Below are 7473 nucleotides of genomic sequence, written 5' to 3' on the forward strand. Positions count from 1 at the left end.
GGCGACACGGGGCGCTGCGGAAGATCACGGGATGTGACGTCCTGACGAGGCAGGGCTAAGACAGGAAAAGACAGTGCGAGCGCGTATATAAAGAATTGTAACGACGCAATAAACGCCATTTGCCGCATCCTCCCTAGGGAGTCAGTGTGGTGTGGCCCAGGGGCGGGCGGGGTTGCGGGCTCCTGACCTCACCCTAACTCTGGGTATTGTTGCGACGGCAACAAAGTGGTGACCCCGACGTGATAGGGTGAGGGTGGTCGCCGGGGCGACGGGGGTGGCGCCAGACAGACGATGGAAGCAGTGATTAAGGTAATTCACATGTGCGCGAAGGAATGGGGAACTTCTGTGAAGTCGAGCGCAATTTCGGCGTGTGTTGAACGCCTAATCCAGGAGGGTGCTGTACAGCGTCCTGCTGACATTCTTATCTCATCAAATTGGCCTCGGTGCTCCGAGGTGTTAGCAGAGCGGACTATGTCCGGCCACTCGGGAAAAGACCTTAAGGCTTGGGGTGTTGTGCTTACCCTGCTTCGCCGAGCGTGGGAGGAGCAGGAGGCTTGGCAGGCAGCACGGGGCTTGCTGTATGACTCGCAGCCGCAGGGCACCCAAACGGGGGACCCCTCAAACTCGCCGGGGGTATCCAAATCGGTGACGCGAGCGGCTGATAGCGCCGATGAGGACCATTTGTCCCCATTGGAGCCGCAAGTTCTGCCGGTGCAGCCCGTGTCAGCTGCAGCGCTGCAAACGTGTAACCCTACACCTCCTAGTTATCCTTGGGAGGAGTTGCGAGCTGCCCATTACACTCCGGGCGAGGGAGGATTGCCTCCTGTCCAGGAAGAGCCTGAGAGTGAGGCAGACGCCTTGCTTCCATCAGCCCCCATCGACAGGCGTCCGGTGGTGTCTGCCGACGAATGGCTACCGGGGTGCTTGATTAAACGAACGTGGAGAGACACGGAGACAGCGGGAGGAGAGGGAGATAGGACAAGAACTGACACAGACGCCTCGCGTTCATCGGCCCCCATCGACAGGCGTCCGGTGGTGTCTGCCGACGAATGGCTACCGGGGTGCTTGATTAAACGAACGTGGAGAGACACGGAGACAGCGGGAGGAGAGGGAGATAGGACAAGAACTGACACAGACGCCTCGCGTCCATCGGCGCCCATCGACAGGCGTCCGGTAGTGACTGCTGACGAATGGCTACCGGGGTGCTTGATTAAACCTAATTGGGGAGCCGAGGGAGCACCGGGGGGAGAGAGGAGCAGGACAGAAGCTGATGCAGACATGCAGAAGTTAACGGAGCAGTTGCAGCGTATGCGCGGTCCATCAGCGGCTGCGCACTCGTCTGAGCGACAAGATGTGGGCACAACGAGGGCGGGGGGTGAAGGAGAATGGAAAGAACAACAGGACGTGGGGAGAGGTGGTAGTCAAGACAACCCAGACAGTCAAGGCCACTCAGAACTTAGCTCAGACTTGCGCAAGGTGCTCGAGGTGCTGCAACGATTGGAGGAAGAAGTTGGGAGGCAGAAACGTATAGTGCAGCAAGGGGGTGGGAAGCGAAGCAGTGACACAATCCAGCTGCCTAATTGGGACCTTGTTGCTAAAGATGTGTTGCTATCTGGTTTGGCCGTCCGCCCGGGAGCAGCGGTACAGGTGTTTCCTGTGACTATAACCGCAGCGGGAACGGAGTGGCGGCCTTGGGATGCTAAAGTGATTACACAATTGATTAAAACAAAGGCAGAACACGGCCTGAATCACCCGCTCACGCAGGCAATGCTTGATAACCTGTTGGGTGCAGGCCCGGCCACCCCGGCGGACTGTCGCCAATTAGCGCAGATGATTTTAACACCGACTGAGAATGTCCTGTGGAAAGAGCAGTGGGCGAGTAGGCTACATCAAACGTTGATACAGGCGACGCAAGATCCGCAGAGCCCCCTCAGGCACTCCACTTTGGGGCGCCTGAAAGGGTCTGATGCAGGGCTAACCGCCCAACAGCAAGCGGCCGGTCTACGGACTGCAGAATTGAACGCCACAGCGCGGGCAGCCCGTGAAGCGTTCAATGATCTGCAGCGTTATGTGAAACCCCCCAAACCATGGACACAGGTGAAGCAAGGATTAACGGAAAATTTTGCCGATTTTTGCAACCGTTTGCAGGCCTCCCTAGAATCGGCAGCAACCTTGCCGGGGGAGGCCAAGAACGCAGTTATGCTGGAGTGTATTCGTCAGCAGGGCAATGAGCAGACTAAGAGCGCACTGCTCACGGCGCCAAAAGGAGCGTCGATAGGGGCAACCATAAAGCATGTCTTGGAGCATGCCCAGAATGTGCCGTCCGGAGTAACTTTTCCTCGCAAATGCATAGTGCATTTGTGCCCCACTCTAGTGTGCTAGCGGCCATGATAACGAAGATGCGGACGGCCGCTCTGCGTATGTTTGGTACTGAACCCTCCACTCTCTGGCTCCCATATAAAACCCAGTGCTGGGAGGAGCAATTATGCAACCAAAAAAAAAAAAAAAAAAAAAATAGTGCTAGCTTTAGAAGGCTACCCTGGGAAGATACGATGTGGGCCAACGCTCCAAGGTTGGACTCACTTGCGCATTATTCACCCATCCGCGTCAGTCCGAGTACTGACGCGACCTCAACCAGGCCTGACAGTCTTTACAGACGCCTCATCACAAACGGGCCGAGCGGTAGTAGTATGGCAAGACAAGGGTGAATGGCAGTCTGTTTCTGCCCAAGATACCGCTCAATCAGTACAATTTTTGGAGGCAAAAGCCATGTGCCTGGCTCTCGACTTACCGTATGAGGGCCATGTAAACATTGTCACAGATTCTATGTTTGTCTTTAAGCTCCTGGCCTCCATGGCCACGCCCGGCTGGGCGGGCACGGATATTGCCTGTATGCTTGAGAGCCATCTACAGGATCGCGGAAGTACTGTGTCCATATTACATGTAAAGAGCCATTCCAATGTCCCTGGATACTACCAAAGGGGTAACGCAGTGGCAGACCAAGCCGCGACGCGGGTGTACACCCTTCAGGACGCGCGCGCACTCCATGACCACTTTCACATAGGTGCACGTGGACTAGCCAAATCGTGCAACATTTCCATCTCAGACGCAAGAGCAGTGGTAGCCACCTGCCCATACTGTCAACATAGCCCTTTGTGGGGGGCGGGAGTTAACCCTCGAGGTCTAGAGCCTAACCAGATCTGGCAGACTGACTTTACCTGGTATGCGCCCTTTCAACCGCAAGCGTGGCTTGCCGTCACCATTGATACGGCCAGCACGTACCTTGTGGCTACCTGTCACCGTAAAGCAACCGCCAAAGCCGCACAATCTCATTGGGAAACAACAATCGCTGTCTTGGGACTTCCTGAGGTCATCAAAACAGACAATGGAGCCGCATTTGTTGCTCATAGTTCCCGGGAGTGGGCCAACAAATGGGGCATCCAATTAAAACAGGGAATTCCATATAACAGCCAAGGTCAGGCCATAGTCGAACGTACCCATCAAGTTCTGAAGCAACGCTTACGGGCGCTTGGGGAGGGGGACGGATTGGGCATAGGTGGGAAGCGTGTCCCCTTACCCCTCCAGGCCAACCTTTTAGCTCGCGCACTATTTGGCCTGAATCATTTTGTGCGCGGGGAAAATCGAAATGCTCCGGTCGACAAACATTGGGCCAAAGCAGCGGTGGAAGACGGCCCTCCAGTCAGGGTTCGAGATCCTGAGTCAGGGGTCTGGGAGGATGGTTGGACCTTTATAACAGGAGGAAGAGGATACGCAGCGATCCGCAAGGGAGAGGCAATACGCTGGGTACCAGCGCGGTGGATACGTCCTGATGTCCATCAATAATACTCACCTTAGTTCTCAAGTGTCTTTTGCAGGTTCCGTAAGGAGGAAATACGTTCTTGTGACCGGCTGATATCATGAGAGCAGCGTCGCGGGAAAGAGAATGATGCCGAGTTCACAAGGATTGGGAGTTGCTATGCACGCTTAGCTTTGCTTTAGGGCTTTCACACTGGCTTGAGAATTACAAGGCTGCAGCCCGCTTACAGCACTGGCATCCCTGGCTTTGCCGCATGTGTACGCAGCTTGCGGCGTACAATTAATGAGTTACGGCGTCCTCACTCTGGGTATCAACGTCTCCTGATGATTCAAGAAACAACGACTGTATTGTAGCATGGAGAGGGGGACTTGTGGTAGGCGACACGGGGCGCTGCGGAAGATCACGGGATGTGACGTCCTGACGAGGCAGGGCTAAGACAGGAAAAGACAGTGCGAGCGCGTATATAAAGAATTGTAACGACGCAATAAACGCCATTTGCCGCATCCTCCCTAGGGAGTCAGTGTGGTGTGGCCCAGGGGCAGGCGGGGTTGCGGGCTCCTGACCTCACCCTAACTCTGGGTATTGTTGCGACGGCAACAACCCACACTAAAGAGTCCACAGAAACAGCAAAATGGAATGCGCATGTAGACCAATTGGCTCGCATCCACCGCCTCACCATCACAGCCCCTGAGGAAGAGGCATTAGCAAAGCGGGCTCGTGATAAAGCTGGCCATGCAGGGCGAGATGCTACCATTGCATGGGGAAAAGCGCGGGGTCTGCTATTGAGCCAAGCATTAGCACAGCAAGTCATTGATCAGTGCTCCGTTTGCCAGATGCTGAAGGAACGGAAAGTGTTATCTCAACCATTGGGACAGATCAAGCGAGGAACCACGGTGGGGGGAAGTCTGGCAACTTGATTATATGGGTCCATTGAAGCAACATCGACGACAGCGATATGCCTGTGTAGCAGTAGATACCTGTTCTGGGCTTGCTGTCGTCATTCCTAGCCGCTATAGTAATGCTTTTATAACTATTCAATGTTTGAATGCCATTGAGATGGCATTGAAATACACTGATATTGAAATACAATCAGATTGAAATACAGTCAGATAATGGTTCACATTTCAAAAATAAAGCAGTGCAGCAGTGGGCAGAAGAGCAGGGAATTACGTGGACATGGCACCTCCCTTATCATCCCCAGGGAGCTGCCTTGGTAGAACGGATAAATGGACTGTGAGAGGAGCAGCTCTGGAGATTAGGAGGAGGCTCCTTTCAGGGTTGGGTAGACCACCTTCCAGAGGCTGTTCGTATCTTCCCAGTCTTGGTACCACCTGCTTCATGGGTTCATGTGTATTATGTCCACAGCGTAACACCAAGTCAGCCACCATCAACTTGGTTTACAGCAGCTCGCGTCTGGTACCAACCCCCTTTACAGCCAGTGCCGTTTCCAGCCGAAATACTTGCAGCTGATGATTCGCATGCAGTAACCATTGTCATTCAGGGCGAGCAACAGTGGAAGCGAGCAGCAACTGAGCACCTTAGGTGACGAGAGTTGTCAGGGACAGAAGAATGTTGTCTTCCCCTCCCCCCTCTTATTTTCCCAGGTAAGCCTGTGTCGGAGGTGGGCTTGCGGAATCATAAGACGACCCAATATGAGCTAGCAATATGATCTGTTTATTTCAGCAACTTAACCTGCTTATATACCATCGTATGCTGTTCACACGCTCAAGCATCCAGCTGGCTGTATCTAATTGGCTTACTACTATAGTTCACGCCGCAAAGCTCTGTGCTATTGGCTATCCACATATTCACTGTCCTGTCTCGCCAACCCCTTCATTCTGTTTTTACATAGCATTCATTCTTACTCCCTCATTACTTGTCCTTCAAGGTGTCTCCAAGGTTACTCCATATCAGCAAGTCAGGGTTGCTCATTTGCACGGCCTGATATCCATGCTCGTCCAGCCAATTCTCTACAGTTCCCCTGTTTTTCTTTTGAGCAACCCAAACTTGTTGAAGAGCCTTGGAGAACATCTGCTTAACACAACTAAAAGTAATACAGAGGAATACACCCAGCAAGCACAGCACAACTGCTATCCACAATAGTTCTTTGATCAAACTTAACAACCATTGAGGCAAAGGGCCAAACAAACCCTGTAGCCACCCGTCCAAAAGTCCATGCTCTTGTTGTATTTTCTTCGTATGATCTTGTAGCCACCGAATCTTCTTGTGGATAGAGTCACTTTGATCTGACAGGTTCAAGCAACACATTCCCTCAAAGTCCTCACATCCATGTCCTTGTGCCAATAGTAAAAAATCAATTGCTGCACAATGGCTTACATTTAGGGATTGACTACAATTGTGAACGCTGAATGGCTTAAAATACTAGATCCTAAAAGTGGGAACTCCTACCAGACACGTTCTAAAGGGATCTGTAGCAGACGCCATGAAAAGGCAAAAAGTGGACTGTCCAGTATGATTAGCCCAAGTAATGCACAGATTCTGTCTCACATCAATGTTTGTTAGTGCCTCAACAAGCAGCGTCTGGGCCTCCAAGCAGATGAGCCAGAGTATCAATGAATTGACCCAGCCCATCGTGGTCGGAGACGTCCGCTTGATGCCTTTCAGTGGTGGAGGCCTTAGTCCATTTGCTGGGCACCCACAGTGGACCTGAGGGGGTAGAAACACACATGTAACCTCTTCCAACATACACAGCCTCTGCAGGTCCTTCCCAAATTCCAGTTCGTGGATTCCGATACAACACCTTGGCCACCCGTGGTGTCACCGCTTGTTGTACATGCTGATTGTGAACCACCACAGGAGGAACCTCGGAATCCCCGAAAACGCACAAGTGATTCAACACAAACAAGGTCTTATCCAACCGCTCTTTAGCATCTGTTATGTCAGAATACTTTTCCAGATAGGTTTTCAGGGTTCTATTAGCCCGTTCAATGATAGCTTGGCCTGTTGGTGAATTTGGTAGCCCTGTCGTATGCCTAATTCCCCAGTGCATCATAAATTGACGCGTGCTATTACTAGTGTAGGCAGGGCCATTATCAGTCTTTATATGTTGTGGGACCCCCATGATCGCCATGCACTGTGTCAGGTGTTTACGGACATGTAAGGTTTTTTCTCCTGGCTGTGCTGTGGCCCAAATGAATCTCAAAAATGTATCTACCGTAACATGCACATATTTCAATCTCCCAAAGCTAACAATATGGGTAATATCCATTTGCCAAAGCTCCAGGGCTTTCAAACCTCTTGGATTGACTCCTATCCCTAACCCCGGTCCATGATGGCTGCATTGTGGACAGGTACGCACAATGCCCTGTGCCTCGGTAATCGCGAGAGAGAATTGTCTACTAAGGCCTTTGGCATTCTGATGAAACCGATTGTGTGAGGCCCGCGCCACCTCAAACTGATTTAGGGGTTGAATAGCCATGCTAACCAATTGATCTGCCAGGTGATTACCTAACCCTAAACCTTCCATTGTTTGATGACTCCGTACATGAATAATACAATACGGTTGCGATCTTTGCCGTAAGGCTTGTTGCAACTGCATAAATAGGGCAAGCAACCTAGCGTTATGTACCTGCCTGAGCACAGCATCTTCAATCCGCTGAACAACACCAGCTACGTACAATGAATCCGTAACCACA

The 7473-nt window shown here is 52.1% G+C and overlaps 1 long non-coding RNA gene across 1 annotated transcript; it reads left to right on the forward strand.

The window, feature by feature from the left end:
- On the forward strand, positions 1–4325 carry LOC134154448 (uncharacterized). Its single transcript, XR_009961364.1, has 2 exons — positions 1–309; positions 3876–4325. It is a non-coding gene; the product is annotated as an uncharacterized LOC134154448 (long non-coding RNA).
- The last annotated feature ends 3148 nt before the right edge of the window (positions 4326–7473 follow it).

Source organism: Rhea pennata, unplaced genomic scaffold (genome assembly GCF_028389875.1).
Source record: "Rhea pennata isolate bPtePen1 unplaced genomic scaffold, bPtePen1.pri scaffold_31, whole genome shotgun sequence".
NCBI classification, from domain to species: Eukaryota; Metazoa; Chordata; class Aves; order Rheiformes; family Rheidae; genus Rhea; species Rhea pennata.